This window comes from Arvicanthis niloticus, unplaced genomic scaffold (genome assembly GCF_011762505.2).
Source record: "Arvicanthis niloticus isolate mArvNil1 unplaced genomic scaffold, mArvNil1.pat.X pat_scaffold_370_arrow_ctg1, whole genome shotgun sequence".
In the NCBI taxonomy this organism is placed as follows: Eukaryota; Metazoa; Chordata; class Mammalia; order Rodentia; family Muridae; genus Arvicanthis; species Arvicanthis niloticus.
In genome coordinates this window covers 26,363-43,852 of record NW_023046021.1, presented here as the reverse complement: position 1 = coordinate 43,852, position 17,490 = coordinate 26,363, and the positions used below count along the sequence as shown (strand labels likewise).

The 17,490-nt window shown below is 45.0% G+C and overlaps 1 pseudogene across 1 annotated transcript; it reads left to right on the top strand.

Annotated features, from left to right (window-relative positions):
• The first annotated feature begins 492 nt into the window (after window positions 1–492).
• On the top strand, window positions 493–16,905 carry LOC117701982 (class I histocompatibility antigen, Non-RT1.A alpha-1 chain-like; annotated as a pseudogene). Its single transcript, XR_013070289.1, has 6 exons — window positions 493–2,184; window positions 2,662–5,420; window positions 5,618–5,887; window positions 6,085–6,365; window positions 7,589–7,864; window positions 7,992–16,905. The product of XR_013070289.1 is annotated as a class I histocompatibility antigen, Non-RT1.A alpha-1 chain-like (transcript).
• The last annotated feature ends 585 nt before the right edge of the window (window positions 16,906–17,490 follow it).

Genomic DNA, 17,490 nt, shown 5'->3' with positions numbered 1-17,490 from the left:
TATGGTATGTTTAGGTATGGCCCCATAGACTCATGTTTGAACAAGCCTATGGGGGCCATGGAGTGAAATGTGATGGTTTGCATATGCTCAGACCAGGGAGAGGCACTGTCAGAAGGTGTGGCCCTGTTAGAGTAGGTGTGTCACTGTATGTGCAGCCTATAAGACCCTCATCCTAGTTGCCTGGAAGTCAGTATTCTGCTAGCAGCCTTCAGATGAAGATGTAGAACTCTAAGCTCTGCCTACACCATGCCTGACTGCATGCTGCCATGTTCCTGCCTTGATGATAATGGACTGAACCTCTGAATCTATAATTCAGCCTCACTTAAATGTTGTCATTTATAAGACTTGCCTTGGTCATGGTGTTTGTTCACAGCAGTAATGCCCTAAGACAACCCCCATTTTACTTCAGAGAGGATGACGGGCAGTGAAGAACCTCCATATGGAGTTTGCTTCAAATGTGGCAAAGCTAGACACCAGCCAAACATCTGCCCTTGCTTCAACTGCAGACTGCATGCTGTCCTAACAGTAACAAGCAGGACACAGAGGAAGCTGACTGGTGAGCTTTGCCAAGATACTACTTGGTTAAGTCCTTCAATATTCTTGCTTCACAAAAAAAGTCTGTCATATACTGGGCCAGTAGCCTGAAGATGTATGCCCTAACACTGAAGCAGAATTTTGGGTGACTTGGTCCAGGCAGCCAACGATCTCTGCCATTTCTGTAGCTTTGGAAGCTGCTTGCTCTGCACTTCCTGTTTTCTCAGGGAATATTTATCCTTCTCAGGTCCCTGATGCAGGAGAAGACGAGAGAGTTACAGTCTCATACTAAGCTTAAGATATTTAGGATCTAAGAGAAATATTTAGGTCTAGGAAGATTTATTTTAGGTGGATAATTTCAAGATACATTACAAAGGTAATTAGGCACAGAACATTGAACTAATAAGATAGCTAGAACTTTGGATTCATAGGATAGATAATAGAGTAATTTCTCAATGGTTGCTAAACACAAATGAACCAGACATTATGAATGTAATTCTTATACTTTTATATTATAACTTGATTAAACTCAATTTTAAAAATTAATTCTTCCTAATTAAATAAATAATTAAATAACTAAAGAATTAATAATAATTCTTAACCACTGAGCCATTCCAACAGCCCATAATAATTCTTAATAAAGAATTAGGGATTCCTAATTAATTAAATTCTTAATTTTTTAAAGTTAAGTTTTTTAAAAAAGATTTTAGTTCTTTATTATACACACACTCACATACACACATATATGATGCGCACATTATAGCTGTCTTCAGACACACCACAGGAGGGCATGGGATCCCATTACAGATGGTTATGAGCCACCATGTGGTTGCTGGGAATGGAACTCAGGACCTACAGAAGAGCAGTCAGTTCTCTTAAACGTTGAGCCATCTCTCCAGCCCTCAAGTTAAGTTTTTATACTTGTTCTCATTGCATATAGTTTATGATGTCAGAGAAAGAGCATTTTTTAGGACTAAAGGGGACAATGTTGAAGTAATGTTGATGTACACTGTGTGAAGATGTCTCTGTCCTACCTTGCCTACCTAAAGCACCTTTTGAGTGATAAAAGGCCTATGTACAAAGGAGAGTAGAAGGCAGGACTCTGGTCAGAGAGAGGAACTCTGGGAAGAGAGAAGCATGGGGGATTCGCCACCCAGACTCTGAGGAAACAGGATGTGTGAAACTGAGGAGAGGTGACCAGCCACATGACAGAACTAGAATAGTATAAATGGGATAACTGAATATGAGATAGCTGGGAACAGGCCTAGCATAAAGCCTAGGCATTCATAAATAAATGTAAGTCTTCTGTCATTACTCAGAGCAAGGAGGGCAAGCAGGAATGTCCCACAGATGCAGCAAGAGCAAGCAGACAAAGAGCAAGCCTTTCCTTCTTCCATATCTTCATGTAGGCTTTCCCACGAGTGGAAAAACATAGAAAGTTCTTCTGGATGTAAGTTTGATGAGAGCAGGGCAGCATGAGACCTGAGACCCCTGGAGAAGTGCAGACAGGAAGGAGGCCCTGGGGCAGCTCAGTCAGCCTGGATCCCCTTTACCCTCAGCTCTGTGGGCTCAAACTCATTCCTCCCTGTTTCCTCCACAAGGTGGCACTGTTGCCCAAAGACTGTGATGCTTCTCTTTTCTCTTCAACAGGTGAGACACTGGAGGGTCTGCAGTGGGAGGAAAGATGGGGAAAGGGGACAACTTTCTCTGCAGGAACACTCTGGATGTTGGGATTTCATGGACTGTTATAAATTATCATTCAAACATTTGAATGGAATTTATCTTGTTCATCTGGAATAAAAAACAACCTTTCAAGTGCAAAGATGAGGACACACTGTGTCTTCCTCCAGTGATGAGACTGTGATCCACTTTGCACAGTAGGTCCATAAAATGAAATATACTTTTTATTTCTAATTTAATTTTATTTTTTATTTTTTGCAAATTGTCTTTCAGTACAGTGTATTCTAGTGGTCTATTCCTGTATTGCTCCAGAGCTGGCTTCATTGCCTGGTGATACAGTGTTGTCTAAAGAGCCCTGAGCCCTCAGCCCCTGACCTCACACTCTAGATGTGTAAGAGAAAGAGAGGGGGTATTTTTCAAATCATATTTTTAAAATTTGTTTTTTAGATGTATTTTTGATGAGTATAGGTACACAACCATTGGGTCCATGGAACAAACGTTACAGATGGTTGACAGCCGCCATGTGCTGATGGAACTCACCCTGGATCCTCTGCAACAGCAACAAGTGCTCTCAGCTGCTGAGCCATCTCTCCAGCCACTGTTGGAGTGTTTACATAAGGAGACCACACAGCTGATTCCCAGCATGCTGTGTGGCTTGTTGGAGGTTGTGTGCCACTGGGTTGGACACTGAGGGTTTTTTGTTTGTTTGTTGTTTTTGTTTTGTTTTGTTTTGTTCGAGACAGGGTTTCTCTGTGTAGCCCTGGCTGTCCTGGAACTCACTCTGTAGACCAGGCTGGCCTTGAACTCAGAAATCCACCTGCCTCTGCCTCCCAAGTGCTGGGATTAAAGGCATTTGCCACCACTGCCCAGCTAGGCACTGAGGTTTTTAACAGACTTCAACTATTCCCAGTGTCTCAGCCTTTTGCTTGCAAATCAAGTCCTGAGCTCTCAGCTGTTCCTCCACCACACCTCTCCTCTGCCATCATGGACTCAAATCCTCTGGGACTAGAGAACAGATTAAACACATTCTTTTATAAGTTGCCTTGGTCACAGTGTCTTATCATACCCATTAAAAACTAACTAACGGCAGTGCAGTGACACATACCTTCAATCTCAGTGTGGTGGACTGAACAGGTGGCCCCAACAGACTCAAGTGTTTGAAACCTTAGCCCACAAGGAGTGGCTCTATCAGGAGGCGAGTCCTTGTTGGAGGAAATGTATGGTTGGGCTCTGAGGTCTCCATGCTCATGCTCTGCCCAGTGTGGAATGAGAGCCTCTTCCTGGCTGCCTTTGGATAAAAATGTAGAAGTCTCTGCTCCTCCAGCACCATGTCCACCTGCACACCAGCATGCTTCCTGTTATAATGAACTAAATTCCTGAAACTGTAAGCAAAACCCCTATTACATGTTTCTCTTAGAAGTGTTGCCTTGCTCATGATGTTTCTTCACAACAATGAAACCCAAACTAAGATACCCAGCACTCCGGATGCAAAGGCAGATGTATCTCTGTGAGTTCAAGGCCAGCTTGGTTTACATAGTAAGTTCCAGGACAGCCAGAGCTGTGCAGACACACCTTGTTTCAAAACAGAATAAAAGAAGAAGAAAAGAAATAGAGACAGATCCTTTCTGTGGAGCTGCCTAACCCCAACAGCATCCTTAGGTTGGTCAGGATGAAACCTAAGAGCATCAAGTTCCCATGGAAAATATTCACAGCACCTAATAAGAGTGGTTCATGGAAACAGGTTCTGCTGAATCCTGGTGAGGCTGCTGGGCTGCTGTGGAGACCTGCATGGGAGGTGACTGGAGTTCACACCTGTACTCTCACACATTTGTCACTCTGTGTGGTGAGTGACTCTCCTCAGGAGTCCCCACCCATCTCTGCTCTTCTTTCCTATTCAATTCTATATGGCTTGGATTTGAAGAGATCCACAGAATCAAAAAATGTATAAATTTACTCTTTCCTCACACTACTGATCAGGGATGATACCTCACATCACCAGTGTGTACTCTCTGGCATGAGAATCATCTTTCTTCCAGTGTCCACACTGCACAGGCCTGAGGATGATCACATCCAGTGTCCCCCACACCTGTGACATTCATGTCCCTCACCTCATCAGCTCATAAGTGTGAGTGAAGGTCAGACAGAGAGTGAGAGGGTCAGAGATTACATAACTTCTGCCACACTGTCATCATTATTCTGTGTTATAGTCGATGACAGTTGCTCTCCTACTGTGACTGAGTCATTACAGTAACTGTGTCTTGTATGTGTGTACACAGGGCAAGTGCAGTGTAGACAGAGATCAGCACCCTGCTCTCTGGAGTCTCCACAGAGATCTCTCTTCAGTGGACATGGGGGTCTCCTGTGCTGAGACAATGACTCAGGTCTACACGATCAATCTCAGGACTGGGAATGAAGATCCTTGTAAATAAAACACACCCATCTGGAACTAGAAAGGCTTCATATGGGAAGATACAAGAGGAGTCTGAGTCTAAGTCTGAGGCTGAGAAGACAGATCTTGAGGGAAGAGGCAGAGTCTCCTCTTTACAGGTGAGAGTCCTGCATTCAGCCTTGGCAGTGTGAGCTCAACACTGCAGGTGAACACAGCCTGGTGTCTGTGGGGATCATGTGGGGCTTTCAGGACATAGTCTCTGCTTTAAAAAGAAGCATCTCTCCTCTGCATCCCCAACTGCTTGTGTTGCCATCATATTCTCAGAAGTGGCTTTTCTTCTAGAAGACTCCAGGGTCTGACTTCTGAGTAGAAGAAAAAGGAAGGGTGGAGGAGAGGACACAGAGAGTCTGGCCTGCGGGTCTCTCCTGGAGTCCAGACAGCTTCTGGGTCAGAACTCAGAGACACCATGAAAAACAGTGCTTTGTCCACAGTGCCTTTGTGGACAGGCAAAGTCTTAGTCTCCAGGCGGTGAGGTCAGGGGTGGGGAAGCCCAGGGCTGGGGATTCCCCATCTCCCCAGTTTCACTTCTGCTCTTAACCTGGGTCAGGTCCTTCTGCTGGGACACTGATGATGCGCTGGCAAGTCTCTCCTGGTAACGTGATCCTGCAGAACCAATGAGCATCTTCGCGGGCACTGGTTATAAAGTCCATGCAGCCCGTGGGACTCAGACATCCTGGATCCATGATGGGGGCGATAGCACCACGCAGGCTTCTCTGGCTGCTGGTGGCCGCCCTGGCTCCGACCCAGACCTGCACGGGTGAGTGCGGGGGTCCGGAGGGAAACGGCCTCTGCGGGGAGGGGCGGGGGCGACACCGAGGAAGCCACGTTTCCACGTCGCCCACTAGACCCTCCGCCCGTTCTCCACCCGAGCCCCGAGCCCTGCTCCCCTCCTGGCCCACGCACTCGCCTGGGGTCCCGGGAGGAGGTCGGGGTCTCACCGAGCGCCGCCCCCAGGCTCACACTCGCTGCTGTAATTCTACACTGCCGTGTCCCGGCCTGGCCTCGGGGAGCCCCGGTACATGGAAGTTGGCTATGTGGACGACGCGCAGTTCGTGCGCTTCGACAGCGACTCGGAGAATCCGAGATATGAGCCCCGCACGTGGTGGGTGGAGAAGCAGGGGCCGGAGTATTGGGAGCGGAACACACAGGTCGCCAAGAGCAATGAGCAGATTTACTGAGATACCCTGAGGATCCTGCTCCGCTACTACAACCAGAGCGAGGACGGTGAGTGACCCCGGTCGGAGGTCACGGCCCCTCCACGTCCAACACAGGGACCGGAGACGTCCTGAATCCCAAATCTGAGATTTGGGAGCAAATCTGATCCCGGACTGGTTTCCCTTTCAGTTTGGAGGAGTCCACAGGTGGGATGGCGAGGGGGCGGGGCGGAACGGGTGGGCGGGGCTGACCGCGGGGTCCCTCAGGCTCTCACACCTACCAAGGGATGTATGGCTGTGACGTGGGGTGGGGTCGGACGGGAGCCTTCTCCGTGGGTACTGGCAGTTCGCCTACGACGGCCGCGATTACATCTTCCTGAACCAAGACCTGAAACCGTGGACCGCGGCGGACACAGCGGCGCAGATCACCCGACGCAAGTGGGAGCAGGCTGATATTGCAGCGTATTCCAAGGAATATGTGAATGGCACATGCGTGGAGTGGCTCCGCACGTACATGGTGCGAAGGAAGAAGAAGCTGCTGCGCACAGGTGCAGGGGCCGCGGGCAGCTCCTCCCTCTGCCCTCGGCCTGGGGCTCAGTCCTGGGGAAGAAGAAACCCTCAGCTGGGGTGATGTCCCTGTCTCAGAGGGGACAGAGTGTCCCTGGGTCTCCTGATCCTCATCACAATGACTGCACTGACTCTCCCAGGGCTCAGCCTTCTCCCTGGACAGTTCCCAGTCTGTCTCGGGAGGGAAGGAGACAATTTCATGACTTAATAACAGCAGGGGCTCCCTGCTGTCAGCCATGGCCTCTCCCAGGTCTGGTTCTCTGCCCACACCCACTGCCTGTGGACACTGACACCTGTGTGTGTGTGTGTGACACCTGAGTGTGCCAGCCCTTACACCTCAGGACCAGAAGTCTCCTTTACCTGATGGGAGACAAGCACTCCATTACACTGAGCTGTTTCCCCCAGTTTGTAGAACTTTACAAAGAACACATTCTAGCAGATCCCTCCCTGTTTGTAGGGTTTGTATCCCTTCGACAACCCAATTCTATCTATTCCTACAGTGGTGAATGGTCACATGAGCCCTGATGGGGTTCTCTGGAGGAATATAAACTGTGGGATTTCTTTTTCTTTTTCTTTTTTTTCTCTTTTCTTTTTTGTTATTTCTTACGTTCTTTGTTGTTGTTGTTGTTTTGTTTTTTTTAGACAGGGTTTCTCTCTGTAGCCCTGGCTGTCCTGGGCTTGTGAGCACTTGTGAGTCAGAGGCAAGGGTATTTCTGAGTTCGAGGCCAGCCTAGTCTACAGAGTGAGTTCCAGGACAACCAAGGCTACACAGAGAAACCAGGTTTCGAAAAATTAAAAAAGAAAAAAGAAAAAAAGATGACCACAGTGGTTGAGTCTCAGTGGTGACACCCTTCCAGTAGCATATGGCTATATTTTCTAATTTAGATATGAACTGAAACACATATTAAATTACTGATTTTCATTCTATCTTCCATTCTTTAACTACCTGTCTCATGATATAAAACATTACATAAGGAAGACCATGCTGACCCACTGGCTCATGTGGATTCCCTCTTAGCTTCTGAGACACCCAGGAATATGTGCAGTTCTGTGCTGAGGGGACCAGCTCTACCTACTGGTCACTTGTACAGTGAAAGTTGAAGGGTTCAAACAGACACATAGTTCAGTATTATTGATTTAACTGTGCCTAGTGTAGATTTCAATTTGCTTTGCTAATTGTAGATTTCTTAAATCTTCCAAACAGAACCCCCAAAAGGACATGTAGCTCATCATCCCAGACAAGAAGGTTTTGTCACCTTGAGGTGCTAGGCCCTAGGCTTCTACCCTGCTGACATCACCCTGACCTGGCAGTTGAATGGGGAGGACCTGACCCAGGACATGGAGCTTGTGGAGACCAGGCCTGCAGGGGATGGAACCTTCCAGAAGTGGGCATCTGTGGTGGTGCCTCTTGGGAAGGAGCAGAATTACACATGCCATGTGCAACATGAGGGGCTGCCTGAGCCCCTTACCCTGAGATGGGGTAAGGAGGGTGTGGATGCAGAGCTGGGATCAGGGAAAGCTGGAGCCTTCTGCCGATCCTGAGCTGGTCAGGGCTGAGAGCTGGGGTCATGACCCTCACCTTCATTTCCTGTCCCTGTCCTTCCCAGAGCCTCCTCCATCCACTGACTCTAAACATGGTGACCATAGCTGTTCTGGTTGTGCTTGGAGCTGTGGCCATCATTGGAGCTGTGGTGGCTTTTGTGATGAAGAGGAACAGAAATGCAGGTAGGAAAGGGCAGGGTCTGAGTTTTCTCTCAGCCTCCTTTAGAAGTGTGCTCTGCTCATTATGGGAGACACAGCCACACCCCGCATTGCTGCTGTCTCCAACTGGGTCTGCTGTCAGTTCTGGGAACTTCTAGTGTCAAGATCTTCCTTGAACTCTTACAGCTTTTCTTCTCACAGGTGGAAAATAAAGAGACTATGCTCCAACTCCACTTTAGTGTAGGGGACAGGATTGTCCCCAGGGCCATTGGAGTGAAGCTAGGGATGTTGGGAGCTCTGGAAATCCATAATAGCTCCTCCAGAGAAATCCTCTGGGGGCTTCAGTTGTACCGTGATATGAATACATCCATGTACATATTCATAAACATATACATTTGTTTTGTTTTACCCTAGTCAGGGACAGCTCCCGGAGCTCTGATATGTCTCTCCCAGATTGTAAAGGTGACACTCTGGGTCCTGACTGGGGAGGAGCAATGTGGACATGATTGGGTTTCAGGGACTCCCAGAATCCCCTGTGAGTGGTGGGTTGTTGGAATGTTGACTTCATAGTGATTGTTCTCTAGCATGAAGACAGTAGCCTGGTGTGGACTGAGTAACAGAAAACATCTTCAGGTTTCTCCTGTGATGTCAAGAGCCCTCAGTTCTCTTTAGACAACACTGTCTGATGTTCCCTGTGAGCCTGTGGGCTCAAGTGGAGAACTGTGAAACCCAGTCCACCCTTGCACACCAGGATCTTGTCCCTGCACTGCTTGTGTTCCCTTCCACAGCCAACCTTCTGGTCTAGGGGGCATCTGCATCCTGTCAGCTCCATGCTGCCCTGAACTGCAGGTCCTCACTTCCACATTGAGAATAAGAATCTGAATGTGAACTGGATTTATACATCATTGACCTGAGGGTGATTTACAGGTAAATAAGGGATTGAGAATAGTTAGATTTTGTGGAGGAAATAAATGACAGATGGAGAACCTTCCAGAATCTGGTTCACTATGCTGTGTGTATCTCTTGAGACAGGATGAGGCTGTGGGAGCTGAGTGTAAGTGAGGATGTGCCCAGATGAGATTCTTGTTATCTGAGACAAGATCACACTCACCTCTGTCTCCTCCTGGCTCTGTCCTCTTCATCACTGTGAAGCACATGCTGAGAGTTTGTGATCACAGGGACACAGGATGGCCAGAGCCTTGTCCTGTCCCCAGGATGATGAGCAGCCCAGGCTGTTGTCTAGTCTGTGGTTCTTTACTTTGTCTTCTGTGTTATTTCTTATATTTTTAGTTTGTATAAATTAATGGGCCTACTCTTGTTCCTGAAAGTGCTTCCTGTCTCATTCTCCTCATAGATGTCCAAGTGTGACAGCAGTAAGAGGTGTTTTTCTCTTTTTGTCACTACCAGACACAAGGATCCTGCTCTCAGCATACTGTGGGCTACACTGATGAACTAAACTCTCCTGAGTTCCTGCCTGCTTCCAGGTGCCTCCATGGAGTTCTTCCCATCTTTCCCCAGCTAACCCTGGATTGCAGGATCCACACAGAGGAGGGACCCACAGGCTCTCATCAAAGATCTGGTCCTGTTGGACCTGTGCTGTGCCCATGGCCCCTGTCCTTCCCTGGCTCTGAGGATCTTCGTGCTGACTTTAGAGAAGATTCCAGAGTTGATGGGATGAGTCTACTTTAGACTTATATTTATTTTAAAAGCTGGTCCAGGGACTAGACAGATGGCCCATGGCAGAGGCAAACTGTGCTCCCCTGTGACTCTTATCAGGGGGTTTTGCCTTCCACAGATTTACTGACTTGGATTAAGTATGATCTGATTGTAACAAGGCAAACATGGTAGAAATAAGTGACACACATGTTTTTATATGTTTTATCTTTCTTCCATGGGATGAAGACTCTGTCACACCTGGTGTGAAACCTTTTCCTCTTCTGTCCAGTGTCCACACTGTTCACAATGCACAGGGCTGAGGTGCTCAGGGGCTGACTCAGCTGTCAGATGCACAGAGTCACTGTCCTAATGCCTTGGTCATTCTTTCTCTTACCTCTTAGGTCTGTCACATTCCACCAACACAGGGGTGAGCACAGGGGAAGGAACTGAATCACATCTATTCCATTACCCTGTTCTCAGCATTCTGCATGCAACTGTTAATCATCTCTTACTGCAGTTGATGTAGCAACCTTTTCATAGGAGTGTGCACACAGTAACACACAGTGCAGACAGGGTTTACTGCTGTACAGGGTTCAGACACAGGCTCCCAGAAAGAATCTTTTTCCCAGCAGAGAAGGGGACAACTGTATTGAAGGAATGCATGGATGCACACATGTTGGTTCATAAGTGGTCTCAAGATTTAAATATATTAGACTGGAAGAGTAAGGGAAACACTTGGGGAGGGGCAGCAGGAGAGGCAGGACAGGGAGATTAGAGGGCCATGATTTACATATATGTAAATGCCACAAACTAGCTGAGCATAGAGTTGTGCTGTTGATCCCAGAACCCCATAGGGGGATCCAGAATGTTAGGGATTCAAAGCTTGTTTCCTGCAGTCCCTGCTGCTGTGAGACAGAGGAGCTGGTGAGCACTCCTTCAGGAAAGGCTGCATCCCCACACTCCTAGGAGACCTAGGGCCCTGCCTGGGAACATGCAGACTCAGAGGAGCACCATGTGAGAAGTGGTTGGAAGAAGAGAACTGGCACCTGAGCTGACACTCACAGCTCATCCAGCTTATTCCACAGGAGCTTTGCGTCTGCACAAGGTTTACAGGACAAAGATCTTATGGATAAATGTTGCCTGCTGTAAAAGATAAGATAGTCCAGGTTCAGGAATCACTACCAGACACTGGAGAACACCTCAAAGCTCTGCTCTCTCCATCACAATGAGGTACCTGCTGAGAGTCTATGATCACAGGCACATAGGCAAGGACAGAATCATTGTCCTGTCCCCAGAATTATGAGCCCCCAAGGCTGAAGATCAGACTCAAGCAGGGATGCTTTAAAGTGCTTGGTACACAAGATAAGTCACACTACATTTCCTCCTACCCACTGAACTAAAGCTAAGGGCAGTTTATTGTCCTGGCCAGAGCTGCTGCTTTGGTCTGCGGTCAGGGTCTAAGCAAGAGAGAGAGTGGGGATGGAGGGGCAAAAGATGCAAAGAATGGAGACAAGACAGGGTGTGTGATCAAATCCCACGTCTCTTTTACTGAAAGGAAATCCTGGATATATATATACTTTACCACGTGCCTTGCAGCCGTGGACAAGCAGGGGAACACAACTGAAGATACTTTACCGTGTGCGCCTTGTAGCTGGGGGCATTAAACAACAAAACCAGATATGTGACCAAAACAAGATGTTATCAGAGTGTGCTCAGCTGTTATAGGCTGTTGAAAACAAGTCTCTTCTCAGGGTATATGGCTCGAGATGGCGGCAAAGATGATAGCCGCTTTCTGCTAGGAGTGGGCTCCCAACAGTTTATATAGCATTTTCACAGAATTTACGAGGGCAGTTATACAGTTACCTCTTAAACAATAACCACGAAGGCTGAACTCCAACAGTGGTTCCCAGGCCCAGTTTCTAGGTAACAGATTTGCACATTATAACAATGGGTGTTAGCTAAGTGGCTTCTGTTTGCCCAGGTTTATTATGTTAAGGGCCCAGCTTCTTGATTACTTCTTATCTTGGGCTCTTCTCCTGAAATGTGTACTTAAGTCTCTGGAAAGTGTTCTTCCCAGGAGTGTCCTGGGGCAGTTAATTTAAAGTTTGAACTAAGACTTGAAATTCCTACATTTGGTTCCTACAGTCTGATTAAGTCTTTCCTACCACTGCTTGTCGTGCAGAATTGTGTGGTGCAGCTGCAATGCACTTTATAACGTGCAAAGATTTCCTTTATCTTACTGGAGACATGTGCATGGAGTTGTCAGTTCTAGTTTGCACAGGCAATTCCATAGGAGCCATTCCTTCCAGTAAATTTGTAATTACAGAGATACCCTCTTCAGAACTCAAAGCAGTTGCACATTGAAAGCCTGAGTATATATCAATGGTATGGTGTACAAATGTTAGTTTTCCAAATTCTTCAAAATGAAACACAGCCATCTGCCAGATTTCATTATTTATTTATTTTTTTGGTGCCCTTTGAGTTACTTCCAGACTGTAACAGAGTTTGGTTATACAAAAAACAGGACATTTCTTTATGAATTCCTTGGCTTGTTGCCAGGTGATAGAAATTTTCTTCTTTAAGCCTTAACTTTTATAATACTGTTTTCATAAATATCTGAGGCTTCTAACACATTTCCTATGAATAAGTGGTCAATTTCTTCATTTTCTTGTGCTAGTGTACCTGGCAAGCCTGTGAGAGATTGAATATGGGTAATATATCATGCATAGTTTCTACTTCTGATTGCCTGTTACAGTTGCAAAAAAACAAGGTTATTTCTGAATTATTAGAAATAAATTCAGCAGTTGTTATGTGCTGAACAACTGTTTCTGCATACTGAGACTCGGTAACTATATGAAGAGATTCAGGAAAATCTGACACCATAAGAATTGCATACAACTTTGATTTTTGAACTCAAGGATATTGGCTTTGAATTACTTTGCTCATTTTTTTCCCCTGATTTATAAGCAGCCATTACTAACTTATTTCCATCACAATGGAATGTAAGTGCTTCAGGAATTACCATTTCTTTTACAATACATGGGGGAAATCCACTTAATTCTTTTTATAAGCTGTATTTTCTTGTTTTAAAATATTTACCAATTTCTCCCAAATAGTTGTTATAAACTCTTTGCCAATCTTACTGATTACCGATAATGAAGTGATCTCAGCATTAGTATAGGGCTCTATAATTTCTGCTGTGACTATTACTGACAATTGACAGAGTTGTACTTTTATAATTAAATGAGAAACTTTTTCTATATAAGACTTTAATATTTTTTATCTTGATTGTGTGCTGAGAAGATTATTTCTAAAATACTACTTTCCTTTTCATAATGAGCCCAGTAGGAAAATGAGTTGAAGGAAAAATAACCAAAATACAGTTCAGTTTGGGATCTCTGCTATCCACATAAACATCATGGAGTCTCTTTTCTGTTAAGGTTAACTCTTTCTCTGCTTCCCTTGTTGGCTGTCTTGGACTGTCTATGCCTGGATTTCCTTGTAACCTTTGAAACAAATTAATTTGACTCTTGAGCAGCTAATCCAATTGTGGGCCAGAGCCAATTGGTATCTCCCATTAGTTTTTGAAAATCATTGAGATTTCACAACTGATTTCTTTCGATCTGTACCCTCTAGAGTTGAATATTTTGTTGACTTATTTTATAATGTAGATAGTGAATAGAATCTTCCTCTTTGTATTTTTTTTTTCCCAGAAGCAATCTGCAAACCTCAACAAGGAAAAATTCTTCTGGTTTCACCAAACATTTTCTCTAAAGTATCTGCATCAGAATCAGCCATCAGAATATCATTCATGTAATGGTAAATAATGGATTAAAGAAATTGCCTACAAATTATTTCTAGCAATTGTTGCATTAAATATTGATGTAGAGTTGGAGTGTTTAACATTCCCTGTGGAAGAACTATCCACTGATATCTTTTTACAGGTTGAACATTATTGTAAATAGGTGGTGTGAAGGCAGTTTTCCCTGTCTTGCCCTTGCAAGGGGATAGAAAAAAAATTAACCTTTTAAATTAGTTGCAAACAATAACAAAGATAAAGGAATTTCAGACAGAAAAGGACCCATTTGTTGGGGTTGCTCTGGTGGTGCTATGCATTCAAATCCTAAATACTGGCCCACAAAATCTGGTTGCCATAGGAGAAGATCCTCACAGGCATCCAGTGATGGTATATAAACCTTGCTCCCCAAGTTAATTGGTCAATAAAAGGCTAAAGCATGTGATTGGTCATGTAGAAGGAGAAAGGCGGGGCTTGAAGATTGAGTGAGGGGTCTTAGGAGAGACTGGGAAAAGGAGAAAGAAGAGGAGGAGGAGGCTACCATGAGAGAAGATGGACCATGAGCACATGGCCAGAACAGACAGCAAGTAATAAGGGACATACGGCTATGATATAAGTCAGAATAGCTCCAAAACCTGCCCTATCTAAGCTTACAGCTTAGATTACTTAATTAATAAATTAGCAGGATGGTGTGTCTTTTATATGGATTGTCTGGAAAATACAGATCTTTTTACACCCATTGGTTTAATTACTCTATTCATTGCTCTCAAATCTGTAAACATTATCCACCACCCCAATTTCTTTTGTATAACAACTACAGGGGAATCCCATGAGCTGATAGACTCTTCCATATGTTGAGCCCCCAGTTGTCCTTCTACCAGCTGATCAAGCGCCTGTAGCTTTTATTTAGTTATGGGCCACCGATCTATCCACACATGCTTGAGAGTCAACCATTTTAAGGGTAGGGCTGTAACTTTAATTTTTTTCAAATGTTATTTTTAATGATGTTTTTAAAATGCTTTAACCTCTCTCTTAGCCCCAGTCCCCCACCCAGAGGTAGCAGGAAGGAAAGGATACATGGGAATTGGACCTGTTTACAAAGGTTTTTTGAGTAACTCTCTCTGTGTTGTCTGGAAATGGGCAGTTTAGTTCACAGGTTAGTGTTGGTAGCTCAATCTATTTGCAAACATTTAATGGATGTAACTAGCAGTTTAGTTTGGTAGAGTCGGGATAGCAAACATGAATCAGCAGTGGTAGCAGTACCTAGCACAGACAGCCAGGCCTCCCCAGTCAGCAGGAGGGACCCAGAACAATGTCAGGAGGAGTTTTTGATTGTGTCTCTTTCAAGGAAGCAAAGATCAGCAAAGACTTGAGACCCACAAGGGTCATGCAGCTAGCTGTACCAGCAAGCCAAGCTCAGCCAGAGTCAGTGTCAGTTGAGTCCTATTTATACTCTCCAAACATCACATGTCTTCCATAGGTCTTGCCTCTGCATGTGTCTGTCTCAGCTGACATTACTCTGCCAATCAGCCTGAGTCTGCTAAAGCAAAAAGAAACTGTACCACACAGCCAAAAGATTTTTGGTTCCTATCTCTAGGGAGTCCTGACAAATGCAGCTCAACCACGAAATGTAAGGCACACAACACATGCACATCGTTAGTGAAAAATCTTACATCATGTGTCCTTTCCGGTGCTTGCTTTAACAGAATATCCTTTCACCTGTGTCTGCTTCACCAAAATGATCTTTCACAATTGTGTCCACCTTAATGAAATGGTCTTTCACATTTTCGCCCCAGCAGAACACCATACAACTCAACTGCTTTTCCAAAGAACCCTTAGTTTCCACTTCATAGGGCCATTGGTATCATTTCAGCAGTGGCCCCTCTTATAAATTTGGAAACACAGTCCCTGTTGTGTCTTGGTTTAGAACAACTGTCACAGTCTGTTGTTGGTCTGGATGACAGTTTTCAATACTTTCCCCAGAGGCATCTTCCATTTCACCCCATTTTTAGGGATTCTCTCTCATATTCAGGGAATATTAATCTCTGTTCACAGCTGCTGTAATAAATCTCATCTCCATGAATTTATGGCTATGTCAGCCACATGAGGCCTTTACGTTCCCATATGACTTTCTGGGTCCACCATTTAACCCATCACACACTTTGTTTTACCTGAATTTTCATGTCCTAGAAACTGGGTAGAAACCTTTTGAAGTAGCCATTCTGAAATCAAAGATTGTATTGCAAAATGATAGTTACATCAGCTCCTGTATTCACAAAACCTTCTGTTTAAATGTCATTCACTTGCAATTTTAATTTTGGCCTCTAATCGTTGACAACTGTTTGCCAGAACACACATTTTCCAATACCCTTAACCCTCCTGATTTTTCTACAGAAGCAGCTCAGTCTTTGATGTAGGGAAACTGTAACCACTCAGCAATCCCATCACCCGTGTTAACTTGTGTCTCTCTTTTACATAAGTCATTAATTCAGTTTCCCCTTTGAAATCTTCAACTATAATCCCTGGATGAACAGTTAATCCTTGGGAAATCAAACTGTTCCTCCCCAAGACCATTCCTGCTGCCCCTGAGGGCAAAGGGCCATGACACTCCAGAAGTTATTTTATAACCTTGAATATTTAGGAATAGCATAAGGTGTTTACCTATGGCCAAGTTTAGAGCAGCACTGGCTGTGGAAGCTTGCATTAGATCTGCAGTGCTTAGTTGAGGTTTTCTGCCTGCTTGTTATTTCCTGGCTGACGAGAGGCAAACAGCTCATACTTTTTCGATGTGGGGACTTGAGCTACCCCCCCCCGCCCCCTTTATTTCCTGATGACAAGAACTGGCCTTGGATATCTCTCTAGGACCTATACTCATTGGTCCAGTAGCAACCCCTGTCACATTGCCTGTGCACTCCTGGAAGTCTAGCCTTTCTTTCTGGTTTATACTTAGAAAATCCATTGCGCTTAGAGATGGCTTGTTCACAATTTTGTTTCAGATGACCATGTTTCCCACAGTTAAAGCACCAGGAATTTTTAGATCGAAGGCCTTGACATACTTGGTCAAAGTCTTTTTTTACTATATATTCCATAGTTAAAGCACCATGGATTTTGAGATCTAAAGCCTTTAGATATGGCTTGCCCAATTATCTTGGCAATATAGAGGCTAGAACCAATATTGGTTTTCTCCCCGAACCACTGTTCTGTAGGTGCTGCCCTCGACTTTAATGACCTGACAACATTTTGCATTCTGTATGTACATTTTCAAATATCAAGGTCTCAATTTGCACTTGTCTCTAATCAGGGTCTGACATGACTTTGTTCACAGCTGAAACGAAACTTTGCAAAAAAATAAATCAGTGAAGGCTTCCCCTGAGTCTTGCATAATTTTTCTAAAAGATGTGGGATTCTTCCCTGGTTCCTCAACTTTGTTCCTAACTCTTAAAGCTGCTAAACAACATTGTTCTAAGTCTGTTTCTCCAAACTGAACCTGTTCATGTATAACCATCCACTGGTCCCTCACTATATCAGTTCCCCTTACTCTACTGTGCTGTTCTGATTGCTGTTCTTGTGTACCTATCCACTGGTCCCTCACTATATCAGTTCCCCTGACTGTACTGTGCTGTTCTGATTGCTGTTCTTGTGCACCTATTCACTGGTCCCTCACTATATCAGTTCCCCTTACTCTACTGTGCTGTTCTGATTGCTGTTCTTGTGTACCCATCCACTGGTCCCTCACTATATCAGTTCCCCTGACTCTACTGTGCTGTTCTGATTGCTGTTCTTGTGCACCTATTCACTGGTCCCTCACTATATCAGTTCCCCTTACTCTACTGTGCTGTTCTGATTGCTTACAACCCCTCTCCCCCATGGCAACCACTGTAACTGAGGACCAGCCTCGAGTATAGCTGTTACAAATCCTCCTCAGTCTTGGGGAATAATTTTGAGACTACTAT